Consider the following 15696-nt stretch of genomic DNA (forward strand, 5'->3'; position numbering starts at 1 on the left):
TTCATAACCATATTCGGCCCCAATCATTCTTAACCCTATTCGCAACCAACCATTCACAACCATATTCGGCCACGTGAGCAACTTTGCCAAAGATCTGTACACAAAACACTCAAACGGCATAGACCATATCTAAGCAAGAAAAGGTAAGCTCAATAACAAACCCAGAGGCACCTCATCAATAGAATAACTGCAACAGGACCCCCAATAAAATAGACCAGGCTGCTTGTCTTAAATCCCACAAGTAATCCAATTCTACCATGTAGGGTCATTCACCAAGTAGTAAGAAAAATTATATCATTACTCTTTAGCTAAAAAAGAAAATCAAGGCAACCATTATCCAGTATTGAAGGAGGGTAAAACATTTCAATGTTTTTTTTCTGCTCATATGCATGCCTATGTGACAGGTCTGTAAGATATACCTAAACTCAAAAGGGAAGTAAAAACCAGTGCCGCAAACACCAAAAATGTGCATGCCCATGATAAGTCAGTCATAAATTGAAAGCATTTCCTAAATTGAAAAGGCGAGTAAAAAAACCCAGTGCCGTAGATACCAAAGGGTCAGTGGAAGTTGCCAACCATATTCATATTCCCACTTAGTATAGCCAAGACATGCATGAGGTCTATTACTATATCAAAAAGTGAATCACAACACATCCAAACAGTTTGGATAGTAGTCCCATACCAGTGCCTAACTCACCTGAGATTGAGTCGAAGAAGCCAGCTCCACAATATCCTGCTTATCTTTGCCTTTTTCCATAGATCCAATCACTTTAACAATACACACCTTGGCAGGCAAAACCGTCACAATCCCAAGGTACAGACAAACACTCACTAGTACACACACAAACACACACCACAGAAGCACATATGTACCAATACTAAGTGAGCATGGAATCTCACCTTTTATAAGGTTTGGTGCCAATAGCCACATTCCTTCACAGTAGTATGGTGGGCTCAGCTTCATGAGGGAGAAGATTCATTAGCACCGCCTCGAACAGAGAAAGAGAGAGAGAGAGAGAGAGAGAGAGAGAGAGAGAGAGAGAGAGAGAGAGAGAGAGAGCACGCTATAGCATAGATCCTCCAGGAGGGAGCCACCGTATCATCAAGCGGATGAGGACAAGGTTTACAAAGCAGGACAACCTGCCCTAAACCCCATTGCCCTACTTAACTTCCAAGGGGTTAGGTACCATTAAGAATCCACCTACTGATATCCTTCTAGAAAATCACCTAGAGAATTCAAACCTTTTATTCACGAGGAATTTCCCAGGCCAATAAGTCCCAGCTAATTATACCTAGGAAATAGCAACAAGCCACTCCTATATACTAGAAGGAGTTATACTTCGTATAAATAGCAACATGTGTGTGTGTGTGTGTGTGTGTGTGTGTGTGTGTGTGTGTGTGTGTGTGTGTGTGTGAGAGAGAGAGAGAGAGAGAGAGAGAGAGAGAGGCATTGTTATCTTCCTAGAGTGATTCCAAGGACAACACTTTCATTCTCCTCACACATGGGCATCCAGATACACACACACCTACCTATATATGACTTTGTGTGTGTGTGTGTGTGTGTGAGAGAGAGAGAGAGAGAGAGAGAGAGAGAGAGATTCAGTAATGATGCTTTTCTTGGTCCCAGCAGGGTGTGGATCATGTACTAGTGGTTTACTATACATAAACAATATAATTAGCAGCTTAGGGCCTAATTTTCAACGTTTCATCAGAATAAACATTGTAGATAATGAAATCTACGCTCTTTATTTAGTTCCAAGATTATTATATCTTGATTAAGATTTCCTATTTAAGGTCTAAATTTTTTAATCCAAGAATCCTAAATTTTTCTCTCAAAATATATGAAAATAAGGGTAATTCCCTTATTTAACTTTGATTATCCTAACATAGGTCTATGATGTCTTATTTATTGGTAATTTTCAAGATTAATGCCTTGATTTTATAATCACTTTAACATGGTTAAGGTTCTAAATTAGCTTTTCTCTATAATCAATTTAAAAAATGTACTAAATCTTACAAATTGAAATTTTTGTATCTCTTTCCTTAATTGCAAGTTGTATTTGTACCAATTAATTACTTAACACCAAGAGTCTGTGCGCAAGTGGTTATAAACAACTTTTGGGTAATTCTTGTTCTTGGGTAATTCTTGTTCTCAAGAACATCCATAAATGAGCCATTCGAGACTAAGCCAAAGCAAGAAAATTTCCAAGGATGAATGCCCATGAACTTTTGAACTTGAAAGCCCATTTTTTTCAATCCTCTCGGAGTTTTCATGTGTTTAAGGGCTAGCATGAATAGAGGGGGACTAGGTCCAGGTCAAAAGTTGTAGCTTAAATCAATATGATTATTTGAATGCTTTGAATAAGAGTAGAGCGATGAACCCAAGAATCCATTTCGAATCAAGGGGGAACAGAGTGCCTCCACTTGTGACAAGTCAAATTTCCCAAGATCTTAAGTTGAAGTTCATGGAAAGATCAACGCCCATAAACCAAGTATCAAATATGGGGTAATGGCTATGTTGTGGACTTGTGGAGTCTAATGGCTTGTTTGACAGAGCGTTCCACCACCACCTTATTAGGGCTGTCTATTGTGGGCCACCACATGGAGTCATCGCGCATGAGATAAGGTTGCCCATTTGGTGTGAGAGGAGCACAAGGACATTACTACTAGCTTTATGGTGAGCTTGTTTGCTAGGAGATTTATATCGATGATTTTGAGTACTCCTTTCTCTCTAGTGAGAGAGAAAAGCTTCCATTTATTTGTGGCTGAGTTATAAATGTAGAGTTTATCGACCCATGCTTTGATTATCTATTCTAAGGGGGAGACGACAGGCTTTTTGGTATGGATCCTAGAAACCAGTCCATCTTTGAAGTTTGGTTCTTAAGTTGTCTATTTGGAGAATTCCAAACATTTGGCCTTCTTAGAGCCTGAGGCACTCCGCTTCTTTTAGAGATATTTCCAATGACCCAATTGGATTTTGACTTTTTTTTTTATGTCCCCCCTCTTCATCACTTTTTTTCATAAACGCTGGCTTCCCCCCCCCCCCCCCCCCTCCCTCTCCTTTTTTTTGGATTTTTTGCTCTTCCAATTTTTAAGATTTTATGGTTTGGGTTGATTGGTGCGCATCATTCTGCTAATATAATTCACTGACCATTGTAAGTTTTGCAAAAAAATATGTATTTGATTTTTCATCCAATAGGCGGCCCCAATTTTGGCAAGCTGGTGCAATAAGTAGAATCTATCGAGATCCTGCATGAATTAATGAAGGTCTGAGATGCTGCATGGATTAATCAAGCTGCTGCGTGTCACCCAGCCTTTGCTGTCGCGAGACACGTTGCAGCTAGGCTCGAGAGGCAGGCCTCTATTTTTTTGCAATGCGTTTTATTTTTGCGCTGTGCCTCACACCTACTCGTCGCTGGAGTGCTCTGCGAGTCATCGTCACACATACAGGTAAACAGCTCGACATCCTTGAGATTAAGTGCTTGGCTCTGTGTTTGGGTAGTGCATACGCCATCGTGTAGGTGCTGTAGCTGATAACGGAACGTATGATCATGTTGGGCTGTCTGTTTACAGACTGCGCGGTATTTGGGTGTGTCTACACGTACTGTTTAAGCTACTCTGTCTTTACACACTGCAGAGTATTGGTTTAGGTTCATGGACACACTACTGAAGTGAGCCTTTGTCTGAGAGCATGCTCGTTTTGTGCTTGTTGGTGGCGTCAAAGTAGCTGGCTTTAGAATTCATTTAGGTCGATGGGAAAATTATTCAAGTCAGTACTTCTCTGACAGCATGGTTGTTTTGTGCTTGTTGGTGTGCTCAGTAGGTGCGTTGAGAATGGCGAAGCTGAAGTCTGAGGCACGGGGAAAAAGGAAGCAACCTGGCACGAACACTTAGGGCTGTAACGTTAGGTCGTCGAAATTGAAGAAACCGGAGGCGAGAGTAATGGAAGTGAGTGTGACGATATCTATTGGTGGTGGTGACGTGGATGTAGGCTTGCTGGGCTGCATGCAATCATTTCTTGAAAGAGAAACTTTAGCAGGACTATGTGCATTGGAGAGAGGGGGAGCGCTGCTGCACCTTCACTTGCAAATGGTTATCCGTATTTGGGCAACTTCGTTGATCGCTGTCAATAGGAAGATAAAAGGATACTTGGGTTGGGCTAAGTCAGCACCTGTAGGCGCGATGGTTTTGTGCCGTGGCCTAAAGCAACACAAAATGCATACGTTTGAGGGCATGGTAGGGTACTGTTTAAAAGACCAAGATGAAGCACACTTTCAAAAAGTTGTTCACAATATAACCAGTGAAGATGTAAATGCCGGTGTAGAGCTATATAGATTATATGGTGCTGATGAATTGAAGAACAGGGTTTGCCTAACTCCAACAAACATCTTTGATAGAGCACTAATGTATTGGAAATTCAAGCTTCGACATCCAGCAGGAAATGAGTTTTTCTCCACACTGCACATAATGGTTAAGAGTGGCAATTATTACCCATCATCATGCTGGATAACTCCGTACCAAGGCCGTGGAATGCATCTTGCGAAGATCAGAGCATTGTGGAGGTGTATGATATACCCATCCACGACAACATATAAAGACATTTTGAATGTATTTGTTAGTGATGATCCCTATTTGAATAGTCAATCTCGTGCTAAGTGCTTTAACTCCCGTTTGCAAGAAACACAAAGGTATGCTTATCATAGTACAAGCACAATTATATTTCCTGTCAAGTTTTTGACAATGGCTACGTCTTTTGTAGTCCACCAACAACTGTAGTCAATGTTTTGATGTTGAACCGCCAATGAGAGATGCAGAAATAGGAGATGATTTTGTTCCACTTGTACACCGTGTTGACGTAACGACAGTTGCATAGTCTGGTCTGTTTGCTAGTAATAAGATTCTTAGTTTTGAATCTAACCAAAAAATGTAAGCTGATCATGATTTGTTTTTGTTGCAATGTTCAGATGGATGAAGAAGACGAAAGCCGGATGGTTCAGCTAAGCGAAACACAACCTGATGAGTCTTTTGCTATGGTGGAAGATACACGTATTGATAGGATAGAGGATGCTCTTGCTGCAATTTTGAAAGAATTACTTGGAGATGAAACAAGGAACACGCGTCAGCTACGGTTAGAAATTATTGAGGCGATACGAACTTCGAGAAACGCGATCAAAGAGTATGCAATCAATGTTGCAAATGTGCAAGTAACAAATCTCGAAGAAAAAATTTACTCATTGCACAAAGAACTAATCGCTTTGAAAGCGCAAGTTAACCGGCTTAACGCAATACTATCTAGGTTTTCGAATATTTTGAATCGTACCCAGAATACATGACGGATTACTATCCGAAGCTGTGGTGCTCTCTAATAATGTAAATGCCAGAAATTCTGTATATGTTTTGATCTTTTTGCTTGTACAAAAATCTCTACCTACTTCTGTTATAGAACAAATAGTGATCCCTTTTGTGCCAATAGTCTGTCGACAGCTGAATCATACCCAGAATACATGACGGATTACTATCCGAAGCCGTGGTGCTCTCTAATAATGTAAATGCCAAAAATTCTGTATATGTTTTGATCTTTTTGCCTGTACAAAAATCTCTACCTACTTCTGTTATAGAATGAACAGTCATCCCTTTTGTGCCAATAGTCTGTCTATACAATCTACAGAAGGTTCAGCTGGTCTTGCTTTCTTTGTCATGTCTGTGATGAGTACCGACAGACTCGCTATACACTGCATGCTTGGTCTAACTTCTTCTGTTATACGCTGCCTCCTTGGTGCGTCGACCTCCGCCTGGGCAATCTCATGCGTGCGAGCCAGTGTCCACCAGGAGTTCTTTTTTGGTTGCGCAGGCAAAAAATACACGTCAGCAGCATCTGCGCTGATTCTGTTTAATGCGCACATCGACCCAGTAGTAGGAAGGCTCACATTTTCACCCACCCATGAAAACCGAGCAAAACACCCTAAGACGGGTAAAATGCCCAACAAAACAAAACCTTGCGTGCCCCAAGTCCACTAAAACTTGAGATCCGTTGATGAATGTCCCTAGGCTATAAGGCATTTTCTTGGCTTGAGCATAGGCCAAGCTACAACCGTCTTGAATTTGCACTATTATGTGAGATGCCACTTTGTAGTTTGCGCAATGTTTCTCATGTCTCTCGTCAACACATGTAGTTTTTGTGCATGCCAACCTTAGATCAAAATGCCACATTATAGGTCACGTTTTTGGGCACATAAGATGCATCCATGTTGGTGAATGTCAACAAACCTAGTTCGGCGCACTTCCTAGTTCCTGTGTTGCTATATTTAAGCAGTTACTTGAATCAAGGTCATATTGGCAAATGGCACCCTCGACACTACACTACACATACTCATTTATTATAAAGGAGGGACAATATTGTCATCTATAAATTTTGGGCGAAATTTTCTTAAACCATAAAAATGAGTTGCCAACCAATGCAAGAATTTGCACATGCCCATTGCCTTCCTCACCTTACCTTTTACATGTCCAACAACTCCGATGAATCATAATATGCAAGATCCAAAATGAAATTCATGTGCAGAGTTGTGAAATATTGGTACATCGCATACATATTTTGAGATCCGTTGTTTAGTGGTTTACAATGATGGTTGATTGAAGTAACTTCCCTAGAGTAGCTACCCAACATATGAACTACCAAGTCATGGTGGCTTGATGTTCTTTTTGTGAGCACTCCTACAATGTACACTAGATCCAACAATTGTTCTCAGGGTGTCGAAGCCTTGTAGTAGAAGGACAAACAAAAGAGACGAGAGAGAGAGAGAGAGAGAGGGGGCGGGGGGGGGTGGCACATGGAGAAAACATTGGAGAGAGTGCCTAGTAGCTCCAAATGTTGAACTCTTATGTTACAAGACAAAGGACAACGATTGATATAGGTCTAAGACAGTCAAGTTGTTGGTCCAAACCCTAAACGTGCTTGAGATCCCTATCCTACATGTGCACATCTGGCCAATCACAACCAAAGGTCAGTCTTTGTGTGATGAGAAACCTATAAGTAGAAGGAAAATCATATCGAAGGTGAACACTAACACCCCTCCCTCTACAACAAGTATTGAGAAGCTAGTGAGAGAAATGCATGAAGTTTTATAAATCTTGAATGAATGAGCACCAAGCCAACAAAATGACAACCTATACTACAACACGAATGTGATGATGAACAACATGAAGATGAAACCGATCAAGTCGCACAAGGAAACAGAGGGGGTGGCTACCTATGGAATAAGTCACTTAAGAATTTTATAGAAAGTGACCTTTGTGAATGGCTCATTAGTGACCTAAGAGGAGCATCAAAAGCTCATTTGTGACAATCATATTTGAGATAGAGAAACACAGTGTAGCAACATTAGAGGAGGTAGAAAGGAGTATAATACGGGGACCCCTGAAGAAGAACACTTGGACCGAAAGGAGGGAAAGCTCCAACAATAAATCCAAGTCAAGAAGTCTCTACCATAGGAGAGAGGAAGTTGTCTAGAAGAAGCTAAAGCTGCAAAATTATCTACCTTTCCATGACAAACAGCCAATGTTGGGCCCAATAATTGTAAGAGGTCCTAGCAAAGTCCACCTTTGAGAGCACTCGGGGGTGTCCTTATAAGAAACCAACTATATCATGTGTGTTAAATTGGTTAAAAAGATCTTTGTACTTACATATTGTGAGGCGACAGAATGACCCTTTTTCCCTATTAAACTCACATATTTTCCCTCATTTTCAACTAATAAAACCCTTTTCTAAGAACGAAAAATAATTTCATTTCAAATAAATTTTATGAGCTAACGTATCCCTCCTTTATAATAGGCGTGACACCACCATAGAGTTTGCATTAACCTATCCATAGAGTTAGAGCACACCACCATAGAGTTTGCATTAACCTATCCATGAGAAATCTTGCAAGTGCAAGTTTATAGAGAAGCAATTCATAGGATAAAGCCCTCCTTTAAAAAAAAACAAAAGTTATGGAATCTATATCTATACTATATATAATTGAGTTTAAAATTTTCAAGGAAGGAGAGGGCATCCATGTGTCACTCTCTCCTTCATTTCAACAACTTCAAGAAACATTTGGTTTGAAATGTAAAAGTGAAGGGTAAGTAGCAAGTACTCTGATGGCAAAAAATGAAAACACTTCGATTTGACTTCTTACTTCTGTGAAAAAGTCATAATACTTAGTACTCATTAGGAAGAGGATGGGGTCTTTATTTGCCATGAGATTATGGAGGTGATTAACATTTTGAGGAATAGGTGCATGCTATGTGTGCAAGAATGGTGGGTGTGTAAGAGAGGTGTAAGAGTGGTCAAAGGATGCACTTTTCCCTCCTAAAAAGAGGGTGGCTAACTTTATGATTTTCGGCCTTCCATAACTCCTATATATAATCTTTGATTTGAGTGGAGATTGTAGATCTATAATCTACACGCTGAGCTCTTTCCATGGATATGTTACATGATATAGTTTTTCCAGCTAGATTTTGCATTTCATTTTGGGGTGAAAGTTTGAATTCAAATAAACTAACCGTTTTGCCTGTTTGAATTCAAAAGATGTCTTTTAAATGCTTTCTTAATACTAGAGCTTTCACTCCCTTAAACTGCCAAATAAAGAGGTCCTCCTAGGTCCCATTCTCTTCCTAATGTATATCTATATTTATACTATTTAAACTCTTTAGCAAGGCCATGAAGTTTCACTCGCCTTCAATTTTGAAGGATGATTACTTTCTGGCTTTCTAAAAGAAACCTTAGTGTTGAGCCGGGTTAGGCATACTTTCAATGTTTTCAGTACCATGATGGAGACTTAATTTAAATGTTTTCAATGTGACGATGGAGACTTATCTTAAATGTTTTCAATGTGACGATGGAGACTTATCTTCAGTTCTAAAATAATAAAATGGATCTTTTTATTTCACCTTTCATTTCACATGTGACATGTGTTGACTTCTCTTGCGTTAACCTTGTATAATTCTTATAAATTCTATAGATACACACACACACACACACACACACACACATATATATATATTTATTTATTTATTGATGATTTTTTTTAAATTTCACAACCTCATATTTTTTATTTTTCTTGCATTCTATTACTTAATTCTAATCAATATTGGGGAAAGTCTCTTTTATTTTGTTTTAGAATGCGCACATGACCCTTCACTTTGTTTTTTTGTAAAGAGTGGCTCTTCTTCGCATTTTGAAGGCCGTAAAGAACACTGAGCACTATATGGCATAGGCGTGGTTAAATGGGATCAAGGGTGGAGGTGACAGATCATGACACACATGAATTGTAGACCATGTGATCGGCACCAAATCAATTTGCACATACAATGTAATGCATAGGAGTACCATGATCTTCAATGAAAGCATGTGAGTGTGGTCGTTAGAGTCCATGCCTTGAATAGGACAGGTGGTGGCTTTGACATGCAAGGTGCGAGGCAATCTTGACTAGCTCAAATTTACTTGCTGGCCTAAATTTACTTTTTCGCCTTGAGTTTACTTGATAATCCAAATTCAATGATCGGAATGACCCCCAATGTCAATCCCATTGGAATGTGCCCGGGCTAGATTGTGCGGAGCATAATGAACTCCCTTTTCCTTTCTAGCCTTGAAATTTATACTTGAGCTTCAAAAAATGTAGAACTTTCAAAGATTTCACGTATTATATAATGTTAAGCTAAAATCTCGCACTTGACACCTTCATGTATAATTTTTCTTCTAGCCCCGAGAATGTGCACATTGCATGTTGTAGTTTTGCACAAAGGGTTAGAGTCAAACAATCTCGGAGTCGATTGGCGCTACCTACACCTTATGTGGGATAGCATGAGTGTGTACACACACACACACACACACACACACACACACACACAGGGGAGGGGGGGGGGGGGGGGATGGGTTTCTCGAATAGGACCTGCCAAAAATATTTTTTCTAATCGAAGAAATCTTAAAATGATAAGTTGCACAATAAAACATGCTTTTGAATTTTAGGTTGCAATTTGAAGAATTGATAGTATTGACACTAAAACTTGTAAAATTTAGCCAATTTTCTTTATCCGCAAGCTTGGAATCTAGCAAAAAAATTGCAATTTTAGAGGCAAAAATACACTAAACTAGAGGGGAAATAGGGAATCTCAAATAGCCCCAAAATAGAAGAGCATGATAGAAGTATAAAAGTTGAATGCCTACTACATCCACGATCACTCTCTCACCATCCCGACCACACCTATCAAGAATCTGCTACACCCTTGCATGGGACACTGGTGTGCGTGTGTGTGAGAGAGAGAGAGAGAGAGAGAGAGAGAGAGATGATCCCTAGAGGCATCCATGTGTCACTTAAAGGGTTATTGTACTTTTCTTTTTGAATAAAGAAACTCCAGCTTTTAAATTTAATACTTCGATATTTATTATTAAGCTTGAGAAATCCTGAAGCACTGAAGCCTTCCACGCATCAAAAAGTGTTCTCTCTCTCTCTCTCTCTCTCTCTCTCTCTCTCTCTCTCTCTCTCTCTCTCTCTCTCTCTCGTGCACGTGGGTGAAGGACCAATTTTTTCAGAAATGTAGAACCTCACAAGCATTGAAAATCAAGATGGCTATCTCCCCTATTCCCATGACACAATGAGCATTTCATTAAGAATAGATTCCTAATGAACATAGCAAGAGTGCTTGGATGGAGAGAGAAACAAAAGCATAACACCTAGCTAGATAGGCATGAACAATATTTCAAAAAGAGAGAGAAATTAAGCCAATCCATGTGAGCCATCTCATTGATTGTTCTAAGAATCTGGAAGGGACCATAGTAAACTTTTGCTAGCTTAGCATAGTACTTTTTGTGTCCCATAGGATTCTTGCCTATTGTGTGCCTTAATCGAGGCTTGGAAAATTTAAGCAAGACCCAATCATTTTGTTTAAAGGCTTGAGCTCTTCTGTGCTTATTAACGGAAGCCTTTTGCCTTTGCTGTGAGATAGAGATAGCATCCTTAATCTTTTGGAAAGATTCTTGTAGGTCTCGACTATACTCATCTGCAGCAAAGATCTTTCTGTGTATCTTAAGTAGCAGGGGACTTTTGGATCTTCCCTCAATTACCTCGAAAGGTGATTTTCTGGTGGAGGTATGTACAATGTTATTGTAGGCATACTCCACCAACGATAAGTACTTATCCCATTGGGACCTTTGATCTACTTCTTCTACATAGGCTTTTAGTAGATCAAGAAGTGTTAGATTAGCTATTTCACTTTGGCCATCTATTTGTGGGTGATAGGCCGAAGAAACGTTTAGCCTTGTCCCTAAATTCTCAAAGAGACCCTTCCAAAAATTACTGGTCATTATAGGATCTCTATCTAGCACTATGGAAATTAGCAAGCCATGGTACTTGAAGATTTGTGATATAAAGAGGGATGCCATTTGATGGGATTTGATAGTCTTTTTGACAGGTATGAAATGTGCTTGTTTGCTAAACCTGTCTACTATCATCCATATTCCTGTATTCCCATGGATATACTTCGGGAATCCAAAGATAAAGTCCCTGGATATGCTCTCCCACGGTGAATTAGGGATTCGCAAAGGTTGAAGCAATCCAGGTTGCTTCTCTCTATCAAACTTCATCTTTTGGCATACTACACATTTTGAAACATACTGTTGTATGTTTGCTTTCATGGCAGGCCAATAGAAATATGTTTCTATCCCTTTTAGGGTAGAATGAATCCCTCTATGCCCCGCATAAGGAGGATCATGAGATAAATACATTACTTAATAACATAGTGAGTTAGTAGTGCATAGTCTATTGCCATAGAGAAGATAACCATCTTGTAGGGTAAATGGTTCTTCTTTCTTTCCTAGTGCGAGGGCTGAAATCACATCTCTAAGAATCGGGATCAATAGCGTATTCATCTATCATAAAAGATAGATCATTGTGAGTTTCTATGGAAACCGCATTCACTCTTGATCGTCTTGAGAGTGCATTCCTTGATTATGATTTCTAGCAATGTGAGAAATATGAAAATGAAATTGCGAAATAAAATTTTCCCACCTCATATGTTTGTTAAATATCTTGGTCTACCATGGAGTACTTAAGGCTTTGGTGATCCGTCCGCAGAATGAAAGGAGAACCCAGTAAATAGTGCTTCTACGAGTCTAGAGCATGTAGAACTTCTAAGACTTCCTTCTCATATATGCCTAGGATTTGGTGATCCGTTCGCAGAATGAAAGGAGAACCTAGTAAATAGTGCTTCTACGATTCTAGAGCATGTAGACCTTCTAAGACTTCCTTCTCATATATGCCTAGAGCTTGCTCAACTGGGTCAAGCCTTTGACTTTTGTAGGCTATGGCGTGCCCTTCTTGGAGCAAAATAGCTCCAAGGCAATCACCACAGGCGTCACATTGGACCTCAAATGGATTTGAGATATCCGGTAGTGTAAGCACAGATTGAGAGATAAGATTTTATTTATGTTACCATATACATGTGGTAGTGATGTGTGTGAACACACTAGGACCGCCGGGGCATTTTTTCCCTCTTTAGGAGGTTTTTTCCCCCGTGCATTGTATATACGCCCATCACTCTAGGGCTATCTATCTTTCCATAGCACACTAAGGAATACACTCTCTATTGTGTACCTTGAGCTTCCTTCGTCTTCTCCAAGCTGTGTGTGTTTCTCTGCAACCCTAATTCCAACAATTGGTATCAGAGCAGGTCACGTCCTCCCGGGCTTAGTCGCCAGCTGCTCCAGCACACGCCTGCTCACTTTCTCCGATTTCAGTGAGCTTTGGCAAGCGTTCGCAGGTCGAAAAATATTTTGGGCGAGCTCGAAGAGCATGGTCTGCTCAGAATTTTGATTTGGGCTCATTTCGGCCTCCGTTTCCACTACGGGCAGTACTGCACAGGTTATTTCGTCATTTTGTGCAGATTTTCTGTCAGTGCCGTTTTCTGCATAACAGGTGCCTTATAGTCTTCTACGGTTTGTGCTATATAGCACAAGTTGTTCCCGCTCCATTTCTCCTATTTTCGGGCAGTTTTCACATCAGGTGCAGCATTTACCATGGCTGACAACAACAACACAGATGTGTTCAAGATGTTTGCTGCTGAGGACAGGTTGGATGGGGACAACTATCCTATGTGGGCTTATATGATGCAACACGTTCTTGTGTCAAAAGGTGTCTGGAACATTGTGCAGGGCATTGATGTACGTCCTGGTTCTGAAGATGTAGGCGATATTGAGGATGTTGCAGGTCTTGCTGCAAGGATTGCAGCTGTTAGAGTTGTTTTGCCTACAGCAGAACAAGCTCGTTGGGATGTTAAGGATGCGCAGGCTCATGCATTGATTGCGTTGTCTGTGAAGCGCACCATTATTCCTCACATCCGTTCAGCAAAATCTGCAAAACAGGCTTGGGATATTCTAGCAGGTCTTTATGCAAGCCGCAATGAGGCTAAAATTGCTTTGCTGCGTAAAGAGCTAGAGTCGAAGATTATGCATGAGGAAGATGATATGGACACTTTCCTTGCTAGTGTCAAGGATATCAATGAGCAACTCATTTCTGCAGGTGAAGTCATTTCTGACAGTTCCCTTGTGCAGACTGTTCTTGATGCCTTACCAGATTCCTACCAGACTTTTGCTAGTACTTGGAGACTGATGACCCAAGGAAATCCTGAAGTTGTCAAGTTTGATGCATTATGCACATTGCTGTTGCAAGAGTCACTTTCTAGAAAAAACAGGACTAGGCAGCGTGCAGTTGAACAGGCTTTTATTGCTTCTCAAAGAAAGGGTGGTAACAGTAATGCAGTCACTTCTTATGGTTCTGCTGCGAGTGGCAAAAATTCTGTTCCTAATGCTTCTGCTGGCAGCACTTCGTCTGGCAATTCTGGTGATAAGGGCAAAAAGAAGATGAGTTGCCATTATTGTAAAGCCAATGATCACTTGATCAAGTCGTGTCCTAAGTTGAAGGCCAAAGAGGCTAAGAAGAAAGAGGGTGGTTCCACTGCAAATGCTGGTTCCACTACAAATGCAGCCATTGTTGAGTCTTCTGTGAAAGGAGATTGTGATGCTGATGTTGATGCAGAATGGGCTTTTAGCGCAGAGTGCACTTACAATCCTGCTGTCCATGATGCATGCTTGTCAGTTGCTGCAGATTCACATGTGTGGTATTTCGACAGTGGTGCTACAAAGCACATCACCTCACATCGTGAATTTTTTACCTCTCTCGAGTCTGTCCCTCATGGGAATTCAGTCACTTGTGCCAACAACGCCTCTTATCCAGTTCAGGGAGTTGGAAAGATTGTGCTCACTGCTGCTAATGGCAGTTCCTTCACACTTGTTGATGCACTTTATGTACCTGGGATCAAGAAGAATCTATTGTCTGTATCCGCACTTGCTAGACTTGGACTTGTAGTCAAATTTGTGGATGACAGATGTACAGTTCATGATCTCAGTTTTGGTGATGAAATTGTTCCATCTGGGCTTTTGTGCCGTGGGCTGTATAAGCTCACTTTGTATGACAAGTGTGGACAAAATTTTGCAAATGCTGTTGTAGATTCAAGGGCTATTTCAGATGCAAAACTTTGGCATGCACGTTTTGGTCATCTGAATTTTGCCAGTTTGCTGCGTTTGCAGAAATCTGATATGGTTGCTTCTTTGCCGCCTCTTGAAGCACCTATCAAACATGTTTGTGAAGGCTGTATTCTGGGTAAAATGCAGCGTTCTAAGTTTCCAAAGGATGGTTCAGTTAGGGCCACATGCAGGTTGCAGCTTGTGCATAGTGATGTTTGTGGGCCCATGCAAACTCCGTCCTTGGGCAATTACCTGTACTTCGTGACTTTCATTGATGATTACTCCAGGCATGCATGGGTATTTCCGCTTAAAGCAAAGTCCGAAGTTTTTATGTGCTTCAAACAATTTTTGGCTATGGCTGAAAATGTCTCAAAATGTACTATGGGCACCCTCCGTTCCGATCGAGGGGGGGAGTATATGTCTCATGAATTTAATGCATTTCTGGCTAGTCGTGGGATAAAACACCAATGTACAGTGCCTTATACACCTCAGCAAAATGGTGTTGCTGAGAGGAAAAACAGGTCACTAACGGAAATGGCACGATGTATGGTCAAAAGTCAAGCTTTGCCGCATTCTTTTTGGCTTGAGGCCATCATGTGTGCCACTTATGTACTTAACAGGTGTCCTACGAAAGCTTTGCAGTCTATTACTCCATATGAAGCATGGCATGATAGAAAACCTTCTATTGAGCACATGCGTGTTTTTGGCTGTTTGGCATATGCTTTGGTGCCACAAGTGCAGCGCAGAAAATTGGATGATAAGGCTGTCAAATGTATTTTTGTTGGTTATAGTGCTGAAAGCAAAGGTTACAGGTTGTATCATCCGCAAACAAAACGTATTTTGGTTTCACGGGATGTAGTGTTTGTGGAAGATTCTGTTCAACCCTTGCTGTCATGTACTAGAGACAGTAATGTAAGCTCACAGGACATTTATGACACTTTGTTGCCTCTTTTCAGTGGTGGAAATACGAATGTAAGTTCCAATGAGGCAAATGTACAGCCTATGGGGGTTTCTGAAAATGTTTTAGAACAGCCTATTACTGATGCAGATGTACATGATGTACTTGATGAGGAAAGGGCTGAAAATGAGCAGGCTAGATGTATGCCAAAATGGCTGGTGCACACTTTGCGTGACAG

General features: G+C 40.6%; 1 pseudogene; it reads left to right on the top strand.

Annotated features, from left to right (window-relative positions):
- The first annotated feature begins 3834 nt into the window (after positions 1-3834).
- On the top strand, positions 3835-5333 carry LOC147463563 (uncharacterized; annotated as a pseudogene).
- The last annotated feature ends 10363 nt before the right edge of the window (positions 5334-15696 follow it).

Source organism: Adiantum capillus-veneris, chromosome 2 (assembly GCF_014529385.1).
Source record: "Adiantum capillus-veneris isolate H3 chromosome 2, ASM1452938v2, whole genome shotgun sequence".
NCBI lineage: Eukaryota > Viridiplantae > Streptophyta > Polypodiopsida > Polypodiales > Pteridaceae > Adiantum > Adiantum capillus-veneris.